At 39.5% G+C, this 15,342-nt stretch overlaps 1 protein-coding gene across 9 annotated transcripts in view; it reads left to right on the top strand.

The window, feature by feature from the left end:
• Positions 1–15,342, top strand: part of ESRRG (estrogen related receptor gamma) — a 695,925-nt gene that overhangs the window by 459,568 nt on the left and 221,015 nt on the right. The window lies entirely within an intron of this gene.

Genomic DNA, 15,342 nt, shown 5'->3' with positions numbered 1-15,342 from the left:
GATCTGCACACACACGGTACACTTTATCCCCCGCCCCCCTCAAATTCCAAAGAGATTGCCTTCAACTATTCGAGTTTGTTTTGCTTTCGCCTCTGTTTGTCGTGCATTCTACTTGAGTGCTTTTATAGTGTTTTCTTGATTGCTGTCAGTTTGGGGTACTCGCTACTGACATTTTTGTTACGTTAATGTCACAGCAGAAAAACCTACGGCCAACTGGAATGTGGCGACCGCGCGGAAGATACAACTTCTGTTTGATTGTGTGTAAATACAGTTGGTTAGTTGGGGGTTTATCAGATAGCTGGGCAGAAAGAGAGAGGAGCCGTACAAACTGTTTTCAGTAACTGTGCTGTTCATACACCTGATAAGGTGGAGAGAGCTTTTCGAAATGCTGATAGGCTTTGAATAAGAAAAGAATAATCACTTCCACTGGCACCAGCTTATCGCGAATGAAGTAAAATGCCAACACTTTTACATTAGCGAAAGTAAATGTTTTAGACACTCTGGGCCTTTTTTTCATTCACGTTAAATAGTAGGAGTGCTTTTGAGTGTGTGCTGTAATGAATAGAAGGATTTATTACCTGGACTAAATTACAGGTGAATATGTTGATAAAGGAACCCTCAGCGCCAACAGCAGCTTCTTTGATAAGCAGGTGCATCTAGGTGTACATTCTCTGGAGAAATTAATTCTTCCTTTTTCCACTCTGATTCCATTAACCATCATTTCTGATCCTTAGAGATGCAGTTTTGTCCTATGCCAGTCCCGTCTCCTTTTTACCAGCAGATGGATGACAGGCATTTGAAATGTAGCTACTCAGACTTGGAAAATGCTGGTGTGATCTCCGCAAGCTGGGGCATCTTTAAGTTTCTAAAGATTATGCTGAACCAGTTCACTCCTGTACAAGAAGTCTTATTCTTTCCCAAGAATGGAATGAGATTCATTATAAATTTAGGATACATTAATGAGAAGATAAATGCATTTGGCCAAGTAGTTGTCCATTTTAAAGAAAAAAAAAAAAAAGACATTGGTCTTGCTCTTCAATATAAACCATTAACTTCCCCTGTTTTCCCCTTTTCTCTTCTTTGTAATTTGACGCCTGCAAATAATTTGGCGTATTCAGATTTGATAAATGATAGTGCAAGAGCCAGATTGATTGATTTTGGATTACTATTGATTACTCTCAATGAGATCACTGTGACACACTCGAATCAATAGTATTCGATTAAGCAAGGCACCACCGTTCCATACATCCAGGAGCAGTGGGGAATTCAGGAACAGAATGTTCACAAGCTGATAAATTGACAAAGCATTCAGCTTTAACTAGCCCTTTGTTCAGCACTAGTTCCTTAAAATATATTTCATTGGAAAGTTCGTTTCTTTTTTGTAACCCTGGGCCTTTCTGTGCAAGAAAGGTCATCCTTTTAAGGTTTATTAAGTTTTAACTCAAAACAACTGGGCTCCGTTTAGGTGTAAAATAATTTAAGTACTTAACTGCAGGCAACCTTCATGCTTTTGAGCCGTTGCTCAGAGGTTTCATTCTTTGACGAAGATGTCACTTGTAAACATAAAAATGCATCACTGGCAATGTAATGGTGTAAGATTCAAAGTGAAATAAAAATTTGTGCCCGAGGAAAGCGCTATCCTCCAACGAAGGTGGGATCACTTTCTTCAGAAGTGGGCCAACTTAGGAGCAGCGCTGGAGGCGGAGGCACGTAGTACACTGTGGTCAATTGCACGTGGCAGCTCCTTTTCCCCTTCTTATCTGAGGGTATTCATCACATCGCCAATACTACATGCAAAACGCTAAATATCACCTGATCTGAGAGCCGCTACTGCTGCTGATATCCGCTAAAGTCTTTCCGTCTTGAGCAAACTTACAAAGTCACTGGGGGGTGGGGGGCGGGAATCACCTGTAATTCAAGTCCTTTAGTTCGGAACGTCAAAGCTGAGACTTGTCCATCTTTTTCCATCACTGTGTCCTCTTGGCCCTTGGGATGAAGCATTTGCTCTTGTGTTTTATGGGGTTGCCAAGTTGCTTCTCACAAGGCCAAGCCTTAGTGGAAACACTGTATGGAATGAGTGGGTGGACTAATGAGCAAAACTTGGTTTCCAGTGAAATTTTGATGGCTAAGGCTTGTGTACCCCAAATCTTAATAGGCTCAAGTCTTGAAATATACTTCGATAAAATATCTCATTTTGATAGTGATTAAAAAAACAAACATAGAGGTAGCTTTCTGAGGGAAAACAAGAAGGAAAGTTATGGAATTTCCCAATCAAACTTAAGGCTTTTTTGCATGAAAGTAAGATAATAGGATTCTAATTAAATTAGGTTGAGCCACATGAAATGGCCATTTTTCTAGGTCAAGAAATGGTCAAATATCAGCAATTTTGTGTGATTCCACATAATAATTGAATTTACTCCTATGCTGTTCATATCCCATAAACAAATTGAAAGTGACAACTATGTTTTCAATGTTCGAATGGGCTGTGTCCGATGATGAAAAACACATGAATTCTGTCTGCAGTTACAGCAAGTACAGTATTGTTTTTTTCGACAACTTTTTTCTTTTCTTTAATACCAGTAGAGAGTTCCTAAGAACACTGTCTTACACACTCAGAAACAGTGTGCCTTTACCTGGCTTCTCACCTGTGGTAGCGTCTCTGATTCCGAGCATCCCAGTATGTTTCTTACCTGCTGAGGAAGAGTATGGCGCCAACATGGGAGACAGGCTCGAGGACTGACCGCCCCCCAAAGAGCACGTTGCTCGGGGCAGATAGTTGGAAAGCAAACTGGGAAGAAGATGCCAGCATCTCAAGTATGGCACCTGTACATCCATTCATTAACAGAACCTTAGTTTGCTAGTTAGCGCTTTGCATGCGTCTCCCCCAGAGAAGTATTAAAAGTGTGCTCCATTAAATCTATGCACTGCTGTGGGTTAGGCAGACATGTGGCTCCCTGAGTGCTGGCAGTGGAGCCCATGGGGCTTTATTGGCTGTGGCAGGCAGGAAAGGTGCTTCGGGAGATGTAATAAAATGATCCTAGAGTATTTATTTGACACCCTCCCCACCCCCAGATGTGCGGCTCATCTCAGGGCTGCGCTGTGCCGGCCAGTAGGAGCTCTCTGTGCCCACCTGCGGGCAGAATCCGACTCCCAGATACGAAGGAAAGTGACTCTGTCTTTCGGTGGGTGGGAGGGGCTCTGGGACCACCGCTGGAAATGTCAGCAGAAAGTGCATCTTGACTTAGGGTCACGTCAGGACTGGGTAAGTTTTTCTCGCTCTGGGTAAGCGCATGACAGCTTACATCTTGTTTCCGGAGAGAGGGAGGGTGGGCATCGTTTACTGAAACTTGATTGAGCGAATGCCTCCGACTGGTCCCACTGTCAGTCTTGGAGTTTTCCTTTAGTAGTGCATTTCCCCCCTGTCTGTGGCACTGAATTTGATTTATCGCTGGTACTAAGATCAAAAAAGAAGTCATTCCTTTTGATGTTTGCTATTAGGCACATGCAGTGCAGGCTGGGGGGCGGGGGAGAACCGTCTTAGCATACAAGTCACTGTCCTGGTCAGCCGGTGGCCACGGATGGCAGAATATGTATTTTCTATCTTCATTTTGGGATATAAAATTCCATGAATAGAGAGGTGAGCAATAGGATATTTTAAGTGAATAATGAGGTTTGTTTCAGGTACAGATTCTTTTGGTAAGGACACAGAGGGTGGCTGTCATGTACACCTGATTCTTGCAAGCTTTTTTTTTTTTTTGCACATATTGGCATTCATTTTACCAAAAGATATGAAAAAAATGAGGAATATAGATAAGCCAATGGGGTTTAGGCTTTCAAAAAAAAGGAGCATTTGGTTGCGTTTACTGTTGGGTGGCAAATTTGGGACATCGGAGACTTTATTTGCAAATGAGAGGAGAGATTTTGTGGGGTCTGCTTCTTCTGTATTCAGGAGCCTGGTCAGGCTTTGTTTCCAGCTCCGTCCAGTAGCTTTTGTCCGGCCTCTCAGTTGAGTGGGATTTCTCTGAGCAGCGTGAGCCTCAGCCCATCAGCAGGCTGCTAGTCAGCAGCAGGTGTGAACAACATAAAACAGGATTAACGCTGAACCAAAGTGTGTACTAAAAACAGAACCCCTGCCTTGCTTTGAAAAAGGACAGCAGGACTCGAAGATAGAAGCCACTCTGGTCCTGTCCACTCCTTGTTTACTAAACAGTGTTCAAGGGCTATGCAAATAATTCTGTGGAGGTTCCCAGAAGGCATGCTAGAGATCATTTGCTCATTCTCTCTTTTTTAAACTCTACACTCAAAACTTGAAAATTCTTCTCAGATATTCAGCAAGAGGAAAAACCAAACAGAGCGAAAGTGGTCTGGGTAAATCTTGAACCAGGATTACAGGTGAATATTGCAAAGATACTGTCTTTACCTTAAATTTAAAGTTGATAGTTATTTGATTGTTGTATTTCCTGCCTCTTAAGAATATGGTTGGTTGGTTTCTTCTAAGATTTTTTTTGTGTTTAATTACATGACTCAGTATCTATTTTCCCCTAGGCAGGTAAACCACAAATAAATAAGTAATTTCATTAGAGATCATAACCACTCTCCGTTCATTTTTTTTCCCAATCAGTGCTACCTGCCTAGGAACAATAAAACTGGCCAAGAAAGGTCATAGTTTAAAAAAAAAAAAAAAGAAGTCATAGTTAATATAGGGAACTGCACGAGTTTAACAAATTGGGCATTGCACTGAATTTATGTCATCTGAGGGACTTTATCCATATTTTGTTTGGGAAAGAGAAAGGTGGCATATAAATATATGTTTCTCTTTAAATTATGCTAATTATTGTATATACCGTGTATCAGGATAAAATTTGGATATCTATTTTTCTATGTTAGGTTTCAACTAACTTGTACTTTGAAACTCTAAGATTTATTCACATCTAGAAAGGCATCTGAAATAAAGCAATAAATCAGAGAAATTGTGTTACATACATACACACATACACAAATACAGACACACATATGTACTAATTTTTTAAACATGGGCAAAGCAAATGTAGAAATTTTCATGTGTGTATATAATAGCATGACACTAATTTCTGATACTCCAAAAGTACGTTCAAATATAGGTGTTTATATAAGGTGCATCTGTTTTAGAATATCATATAGACTTTACTAAAAGAATAATTTTGCAGTGTCAGAAATCAAAATTTTAGTTATCATTCACTTTCAGCAGCATCTTATACCATACATTACCTGTATTTTCTCTTACATCCAATGCTTAAATTGTAATGACCCACTCATTTTATCACTCTTTGCTTATACTTACTGCTTTTTAATTTTTTTAATAGCAGTTATTTTTTAGCTGAGACTTTGCTACTACTTTTATTTTAGAAATAATCTGGCCTGCCAGTTTAATTGTGGGAGTCTGAACAGACATTCAAATCACTCTAAAATGTATAATTCTAAAAATTAATTTTACCATTATTATCTTTACATTTTAATTTGTTACCATTTGCCCTTTAATGTCTTTCTAAGAAATGTCCATTTTCTTCTGTTTAGTAATATTAAGTACCTTTGGTTATGTACATTAATTAGGTTATGGACAAATAGCTTAAGGAGAGTTAATGAAATCAAGTTTAGAAAATACCAGTTTAAAATTGATTTTTGAAGTGTATTTTTTTATAGCCAACTCTCTGGTGTCCAATTGATTGCTTACAGTAGCTTCTCTTATTGCATCAAAAAAGATTACATTCATTCCTTTGCAATTTTTACAGTCACTAATCAATTTAGTGCATTAAACTGCATTTTCTTGATCATTTATTCCAAAATATTTGACTATGTATAGGTCCTATCTTGGGCACAAAGTTCTGGAAATAAATAATAAAAGTATAAAGTCATCTTGAGTACATTAAAAAAAAAAAAAACATGTTTCAACTTATACTTGGGTCAGTGTTCAGAAAATGATTTCAGGAATTTAGGTAGCAGGGATTTTACATAAAACCTAGGCAAATTGAAGCATCAATTCTGATTTTCTGATTTGGGCCCTTTAAAGGCGCTAAGAAGTTAGCCTCAAAAACACAAATCAGAAATGGTACATTTCAGTCCTAAATATTGTGAAAGTGTGATTGGGGTCTTGGAGCAGTCAAGTCTGATCCAGACTGCTTCCTTGTGAAGCCTTTGAAGCTTTGATCACCAAAGCTGCCATTACATCTTAAAATACTCTAAATGACTTGTATATGGTTTGTTTCTTAGACTGGAAGTGAGAGGGGGATAAAGTCTTTAAAAGATCAGGTAAGAAAAAACATTTACCTGATCATAGGAAAAGCAAGGAGGATGCATTTGAACGCTAGATTTGTGTAGTTTGATTGTGAGGGCAAAGTCTGAGTTAGTCAATTCATTCTAATCAAAGTAAATGACTATTGAAAGGTAATTTTTATAAGGAAACCTTGCCCTTAATCTTGAGATAATCTCACAGCTACTGTCTTTGTCCAGCAGTCCTGCAAAACTGCCCATTGCTGTTCCCCAAAGCCTGGGATTTCAATTTGCCCCAGGACTCAAAGATAGAATTCAAAGCAGTTTTCTGTCTTTGCAGTCTCCCTTCAGTGAATGCATTTTATTAAAGTGTTTTATTTATTTATTTTTGGGAAGATACAGCTTGGTTTGCTTCAGGTCATTAAAATGATTCTCTTTCACATTTTTAGATGTTAATAATTAGATGATTAGTGAAGTTAGGTAATAAGATTTATATTGGCATCAGTTAAGTTTATAGAAGGATTAAAATCATGGTGTCATGCTACCATTGCCAATCTGAATATGCCAGAAATATCTCGGGAGAATTTTTGTCAAGTGTTTATGCTCAATTAAAATTTATACTCCATGTTACTGAGTGATTGTCTCATGATAGCTTGGCACCATGAGATTGCAAATTTCCAATTTCAAGTGATAGGCATTGCAGTTTTCTGTAGGACTATAGAATTACAAACTTTGAAAGGGAAACACTGCACTTGTTGGAAATGATTCTTAAAGAAATATGAGACACAGAACTGTCTCAACTTGGGCACAGCTAATATTTTCTACAACACTGAAAATCTATAAAGATACGGTTTTGATCTCCACTCGATAGATGCAAAGGGCAGCTTACCTTTATACAAAGGCATGACAGACAGGAGCTGAGTCATCTCACCTACCTTTCCCCTTCATTTGTATTTTTTTTGGCAAAGTATCTATGAGAATACGTTTCTCCCTTATAGTTTCCCTGACTTTTCCGGTGTCCAGCCCCTTGAATCCTCTCTTCTCCACTTGCTATGAAGCCGAGGTGGAATTTTAAAACGCAGGCGTCCTTCTTTATGCCTAGTGCCAAAGTCCATCGCGAAACCTTCACCATAGTCTTAACAGACCCTCTCACAAAGCAACAGTGTAAAAATATCCAGAGTTGCTCTAGGTAGGGGGCAGGGAGGAAGAGGGCAGCTGGTAATTGATGATTCCTCTAGGAATGCATGTCAGAGATTCGCCAGCGCCCCACTTCCACCCCACCCCCAAACTACACACCACTCAGTGTTCGGATGATGATAATGTACCTGGAAAGAAAGGCAGCCCATGCCGAAGCAAGCAGCATCAGACAGGGCGCCTTGCCATCTGCCCCACCTGCTGCATTCACGAGTCCATCTGGTGACTGCAATCGCTCATTGTAGGCCTCTTCTGAGGCACATTCGGGCTGAAAAGCAGGCAGTGTGAATTATTTAGGGAGCTAGTATAAATAAATAGAGGGAAAGGAGAAGAAGGGCTGGGAAGAATCTCTAAGAACCTCCTCTTGCTCCCTGAGCCCTGGGTGCTTTGGAATGCTCACACGAATGCAGGAAAGCATTTGATTTGCATAGAGATTTAGATGTATAGATCTTTGTGCAGATTACAAACCCAGGAATTTTATCTAGATTTAGATAGCAGGGCTCAGCCTATTTTGCGCTGAAAATATGGCCAGCTTTAGGTAGGAAACCTTTGGGGACTTTTCAAGATAAGTGAAACTGATGAAATGTAATATTTTTAGGCACAGCTTTAGCAGAAATAAAACAACTCTGTCCTTTCTGAAACTGATGATTTTTGTGCGTGGTGGGGGAGGGGGAGGCGGGGAATAAAACGTTCAACTTTTTAGTGAACCGTGATTTATACATATTTTGTTTTGTTTTGTTTTTTCTACTAGGGAAAAACAGTTTGAAAAAGATTGATGTTAATTTTATTTGTATAGGTGGCCAGTTGAAAATCTTTTGGGTAATTGCTATATATAAAACCCTGTAACTGAATTCAGCATGTCCATTAATATATACTAAATATGAAATGAAAGCTTTAACCATAGAAATCTGTATAGAACTGTGTGTTTGGGGTCTTGATAAACCACCTAGACAGGCATGTTGTAGGAATTACTGATGAGTGCAAAAACGAAATGCTTAAAGAAATGGTAAATTGGAGTTAACGAAATCATTTATACTAAAATAAGGAAAGTTTAAAGATAATGGTTTTAAAAGACTTCTTGGTATCTCACTAGATAGGCTCTACGGGCCTGACATTGTCATTGAAATCTAGGAAGATCTAGTCTGAATGAAAATTATTCTAAACAAAGGTCCAGAACTATGAATGGCATCGGTAATATCCAGGCTTGAAACAAACCGTTCCTTTTCTCTTTACTGAAAATCCTAAAATATAATTTTGGGGTGAGGGTAGGTGCTTCATTCAAGTTTATGATTTTTTATGTATCCTCCTTATTTTTACTGTATAGGTTCTTACGGATTATGGATAGTGTTATGTATTACATCTAACCTTTTTTGTGTTTTAATGGACAAACTTATGATAGTGCCATTAAAAAGAGAATGTGTTTGTGAATAGTTCCCTGAGTTCTATCTGTCCAGAAAAGCGTTTGGTGCTTATGTTCTAGAATAGACTAGACTCTTTCGTGTTCCTTTACTCCATCCCACTTGACTCAGTTCAGTGGCAAAGCAAATTTAATGGACTTGCTTTTTTGAGCCAGTCAAGCTCTAGCCTTCACTTAAATAAGCAATATCTATCTGGAGCAAAACAGGCATGAAAAGGAACCATTCTGCTAATTTAAAATATAAGCAGCAGCCTGCTTCATAGTTGCTCAAGTAAAATACTTTTTATTTCGAGGAAATATCTTTCTAACCAGTCACTTTCTAAAAAAATATTTGAGATGATTTTTTTCTGCCTTTGAAACCATTTTCCAGTGCCAAATAAAATGAGCTGTTTGTCATAAGCCAAGTAACTCCATAAAATTTAAAGGCATTAAGTTAAAATTCAGGCACACTAGACCACACCTGGTTTGTCCTTACTCCTGATCTTTCTCCTTCCTCTGACATCCCAGCTCTCTCTGCCTACCACCCCCAAGCCTCACATTGAACAACACAGCCCCACCCCCAGCTTTGCTGCGTACCAGTGCAAAAATAAAGACCTCCAGAAGAGATTATTTTCTCAGAATTAGTGACTTTTCATACATTATCTTTTTCTGGAAAACAAATCTATTCCTCCTGAAGGCACGTGGATACTGTTGGCTGATGATTGAATGCTTGCTCTTTTGACAGGCAAAGGACACTGTTGAGAGACATGAATTAATTAGAAGTAACATGTGCGTGGTAATAGTGGTGGTTTAACTACAAGAGCAGGAGTTGACTCAGTGTCTAATTGACAACTTTAGGGAAGACTTAATAGATATTTTAGGCTCCATCAATATACAAAGTCAGGGGCTTCCCAAGTGGCTCAGTGGTAGAGAATCTGCCTGCCAATGCAGGAAATGCAAGACAAGTTTGATTTCTAGGTCTGGAAGATCCCTTGGAGAAGGAAATGGCAACCCACTCTAGTCTTCTTGCCTGAAAACCCCATGGATAGAGGAGCCTAGTGTGTTCCATGGGGTCACAAAGAGTTGGACACAACTGAATGGCTGAGCACACACTCAATGTACAAAGTCATGAAATATTTTAGAAAAAGTTTTTAAATATATCTAATCAAGAACAGAAGCTTTGTTTACCCATTGTCATAATTACTTTTATTCACCTCGACTGACTTTTTGTTTTTAAATTTTGTTCGTATTGAAGACTTACAGGCATGGGTCTTCCTGAACGTTGTTTTATTATCCCCTTTTGTTTTCTGAGGTTAGGGTGTTAGAACATCTCCGATCTAATCCGAACAGGGCCAGTTTTATATCATCTTCAAGTAATTTACATGCGTATGATTTCATCAGATCACGTGCTTGTGTCAGCTTTGCCTAGGTTATGTTGTAACTTACTTTATCTTAAAGTAAAGTTGCTCAGTCGTGTCCAACTCTTTGCGACCCCATGGACTGTAGCCTACCAGGCTCCATCCATGGGATTCTCCAGGCAAGAATACTGGAGTGGGTTCCATTTCCTTCTCCAGGGGATCTTCCTGACCTGGGAATCGAACCCAGGTCTCGCACACTGCTGGCAGACTCTTTACCATCTGAGGGATCATGATAAAAAGTGTATTTGTTTTGACAGCGATAGCTTAGAGTTTTGTCATTCAGCCACTCAGTCGTGTCCAACTCTTTGCAAACCCATGGAGTGCAGCACGCCAGGCTTCCCTGGCCTTCACCGTCTCCCAAAGCTTGCTCAAACTCATTTGTTTTGACAGGAAGAGTTTAGAGTTTAAAGTATGTTTATTTCCACAAAATGGCAATGGAAGCTTAGTAAATGAACATGTACTTGCTATAAACATCTCTTTTTAGCATTTTACGGATTCATTCTTTCATCTTCTCTCACAGGACCAGAAAATCCATAATCTAAATGTTAATTTTATTTTTCTTTGATTGGCATCTTTCATTGGAGGGTATTATTCAAAGACACAAACCTCAACTATTAAAGAAAGCCATGTGCCCAAGTATTTGTCAAGAAATGTAAAAGAGAAATTTCATAATTTATCAAGGAACAACCCAGAAAGAAATTTAGTTTTATTACTTTCTTTTTAAGAATGCTGACTTTATAATTATATAGTCCACTGATGAGTATAATGATTTAATTAGAACCAAAATAAATAAATGTTACTAAAAGCCTTTGTATAACGCGTTTGTTTCAAAAGCAAATCTCATTTTAATGATTATTCCTGAAATTTGCTATTGAAAGTTTAGTCAAATCAGTTGTATTTATGGAAGGCTGTGTTCTGCACTCTGTCAGTCATGTCTGATTCTTTGTGATCCCGTGGACTGTATCCCACCAGGTTCCTCTGCCCGTGGAGTTTTCCAGGCAGGAATGTTGGAGTGGGGTGTCATTTCCTACTCCACTGAATCTTCCAGACCCAGGGATCAAACCTGCATCTTTTGTTTCTTCTTCAATGGCAGGTGGGTTCTTTACCACTGATGCCACTCGAGAAGCCTGGCTGCTTTAAAGAGTGCCCTCAATAGCAGTTATGATATTATTAATTATATGGGATAAGTAGCAAATAGTAGCATCCAAGTTGCTTCTTAATAGCCTCGCATAAAGAACTTCATTATGCAATTCATAGGGAAGAAGAAGGATGTAACATAAATTACCAGTATTTTTATGGGCTCATAAGTAGGGAGGTAAGGTGACCATTTAGGGTTTCCCCAAACAGGGCTCATTAATAGAATGGTGTTAATATTTATATAAGCACTGAAGACAGTCAGCATGGCCTGGTCACCTTTCCGTTTGGTGTCACGTACCTGGCCCAGGCATGATGCCAGATTTCTCTAGATTAAACTTGGTTGTATTTGTTGCAAGAGAACCCATGGCAAGAAAGGAAACAGGTCTTCTGGTGAGTGCAAACAGAAGGCGCAGCACGCGTGCATATAGAGCAATGAAACAGTTAAGAGAAGCCTGCCAGGGCAACTTTCCTGCCAAGCTCTGCCAAGTGTCCTACTGTTCATCTCAGGATCAGAGTTTGAGAATTGTATTGGGTATAAGTTTTACAATAGTGCATTTTATTTTCCGATGTAAGATATACAGTGGTACAGACTGTGGGTTTGGAAGCCAGAGAAATTTATGCTCTTACTTAAAGTATGTTAAGTTTAATGATCTAATAAAATAGCATGCAAAAAAAAAAAAAAATGCTTGGTGAGAGTGGGCACTCAATAAATATTTCATGCCCCCTCCTACTCTGCTCTTAATAATGGGTTGTTAGAAGCACTGGAAGGAAAGTACAAAACTGAGATTTCACTTCTCAAAGCCAAATTAGCTTCTTACCTCAACCGACAAATTCTGAAGTCGAAATGAGTCATAATAAGGATTAGTCAGGGAAGCTTGAATTGAAGCTATTTCTCCTGCATGTGTGAACTCCTTATCAATCCCCTACTACTTATAATTGCTGGATTCACTTTCTGAAATTAGCAGAGGGGAAAGCTAAGTAAAGACAGAAACCTAGTACCTTGCATTTTTTCTTCCCTGCCTAGAGTGGTAGGGTAAGAATAGGTCTATAAAAACATAGTATTTAATGATGATTATTTAGGGGAAATGTCAAAATAAAGCTATGAAATAGAAAAGATAAATTCTAGCATAGTAGAGATCCTTTTGTCTTCAGTTTCTCCTGTCTTTTAAAAAGCAGGAGATGGGAGTGAACTTCGGCTCCCCTGTGGTTAAGGGGGTCTAGTGGTTAAGACTCACGGTTTGCAATGCAGGAGTCATGGGTCCAGTTTTGGCTGGGGAACTAAAGATGTCACATGCCATGCAGTGCAGCCAAAAAATAATTTAAAAACCTAGAGGTATGAGTGTCTCTCTTTTAAACGCTATAACCTGGCTTCTGAAGTTCCAAGTCCCTGAAAGCCTTGCTATGAGTAGTCTGATTGCCGAACTCATGGTTTTAAGATTAAGGGAAGGAGTGTGTGTGTCTGCGTGTCTCGGAGGTGGTCCTTAATCTATTTCAGGCCAGTTTCCTAAGGAAGGGTTAAACCAACTGGTTGAGCTGATGATTTTACTCTCCTGTGGTGATATTTTATTTATATGATAAAATGCTTGGAAAGTGATTAATTTGTCAGGGGAACATCTTGTTCCTGTAAATTTGCTGAATATGTAATAAAATTGGCATCACATGGATGGGAGAAATGAAGATTTTTAAAAACCGAATTAGCCAGAGGATTTCCTATATCTCCATCAGTTTATATTTACTTGGATTTCTCCCTTTAAAAACAACAGCTTTGAAAGATTCCTTGCTTGAAGTTAGGGGAGACATCTGAGCTGGGGAGGTTAAAAGAGGAAAAAAGGAGGGTGGATGTAATGTAAGAGGAGAGATGGAATGGTGGATGCTGATGCCTGCTCTCTCCCTGGACCAACAATGACTGATACATCCATTAAATTTCAGCCCAGGCTGATTGACTGAGTGGATTTATATAAATTAAAAAATACAGGTCATATACCTTTTCTGATAGCCTGTAAATGAGAAATAGGAATTCCTCTAAACCTCAAAGGAGGAAATCCATAGGCGAGGCTTTCGAGTCAATAAAGCACTCCAGCATCAACTCTTCTTGCTGTGTTTGTACAATAAGTTTTAGTTAATAGACAAATATTATCCCAGCCTGCCCCCGACTTTCTCCAGCAAGAGGTAATTTGTAAATGAATCCACACCATGTTGAAGATTTTCCAGCTTTTGTTGCAGTTTGAACTCGTGCTTTCCAGGAAGGAAGGAGGCAGACACCATCCTTTGCTCCGTTTTCTTGGTGTAACAAGTGAAAATGGCATTAGTTCAGGAACAATGACTTTTATTCACGCTCATTCTCTCAGCACCGTGTCCATTTGTCCACTGGAATGAGCCACTTATCATGCTTCCAGGTTTTTCCTCTTTCAACATCAAGAGTTATGAAAGGAAAATTCCATTTTTCCCTGGCCCTCCATGACAGGCAGGCTGAAGATTGTGGTCATTTGGATTAAAAACATATCCATCACCACCAGCCGGCAGGTTATTATGATGTCTCCTTTGAATATATGAATTTCATACACTGCATGTTGGAAGTCTAAGAATGCCAACTTTTTAGATAAATAATTATCCCATTGGTGATGTACAGCATACTGTTGCCATATTTTCTCACTTTTACAGCATTCTTGCCCTCATCACCCATAACATAAATCTTTGACTTTCATATTTAATAAAAGGACTAGGGTAACAACCACCCTGTGCTCAATATAGTCAACCAATCACATGCCATCATTCAGCCGTCATTATTTGGGTTTTTTTGCAGCTGATATTTTAGTAGCCAGTCTAGCTTAAATTTGACAGCGTATTTGATACAGCAGTGCAGATAAATAAGCAGATAACCTTACTTATGTGCTGGCTGTGACCTCAGCATGCAGCCTTCAGCTTTGTGAGGTTCCGAGGATAGAAAGACGGATGAATGAATAAAGTTCCCAACATCAGTCAGTGTTATTATCTGAGCTTGATAATCTGTCAGCTGAATTTTGGAGACTGGGGAGAAATATGGACATGTTGAGGCAGGCTAGGATAGGAATGACCATTTCTCAAGAGATCCAGTTTATCTAAGCATCAGTTCCCCCTGTCACAGTCTTTGGTCCCTTAGGAATGGGAGAGAGGTACAATGCCATTGCTCCTATAGAAGTTCCAAGTGATAACACCAGGCTCCTTACTCCATCTCCTGTTTCTTTGATTTCCCCGCCATCCAATTTTATCTCTCACTGTGGATCCTAGTTTCCTTGTCTGTAAAATTCATGCCTGTAACTGACCATCACTTACTATGAGTAAGTAAACCTGCTCATTTCCATTAGATATGACTGTGGAGTAACATGTGGATATAGATGCTCCAGGAGGAGACTTGAAATCGTGTATATCTAACTAGTTAGCTACTAGGCGGTTATGTTTAGTCGCTAAGTCATGGCTCACTCTTTTGTGACCCTGTGGACCATAGCCTGTCAGGCTCTTCTATTCATGGGATTTCCCAGCCAGGGATACTGGAGTGGTTGCCATGTCTTCCTCCAGGGGGTCTTTCTAACCCAGGGATTGAACCTCTGTCTCCTGCATGGGCAGGTGAATTTTTTTTTTTCTTTTTACCACTGAACCACCAGTGAAGCCCAGCCACTAGATCAATTCAGTCACTCAGTCCTGTCTGACTCTTTGCGACCACATGGACCTGCAGCACGCCAGGCTTCCCTGTCCGTCAACAGCTCCCGGAGTTTACTCAGACTCATGTCCATTGAGTCACTGATGCCATCCAGCCATCTCATCCTCTGTCGTCTCCTGAGAAGACGGGCCTCAAACTTTCCCAGCATCAGGGTCTTTTCCAATGAGTCAGCTCTTCCCATCAGGTGGCCAAAGTATTGGAGCTTCAGCTTCGGCATCGGTCCTTCCAATGAATATTCAGGACTGATTTCATTT

The sequence above is a fragment of the Ovis aries genome, chromosome 12, assembly GCF_016772045.2.
Source record: "Ovis aries strain OAR_USU_Benz2616 breed Rambouillet chromosome 12, ARS-UI_Ramb_v3.0, whole genome shotgun sequence".
NCBI lineage: Eukaryota > Metazoa > Chordata > Mammalia > Artiodactyla > Bovidae > Ovis > Ovis aries.
This window is presented reverse-complemented; position numbering and strand designations above follow the sequence as displayed.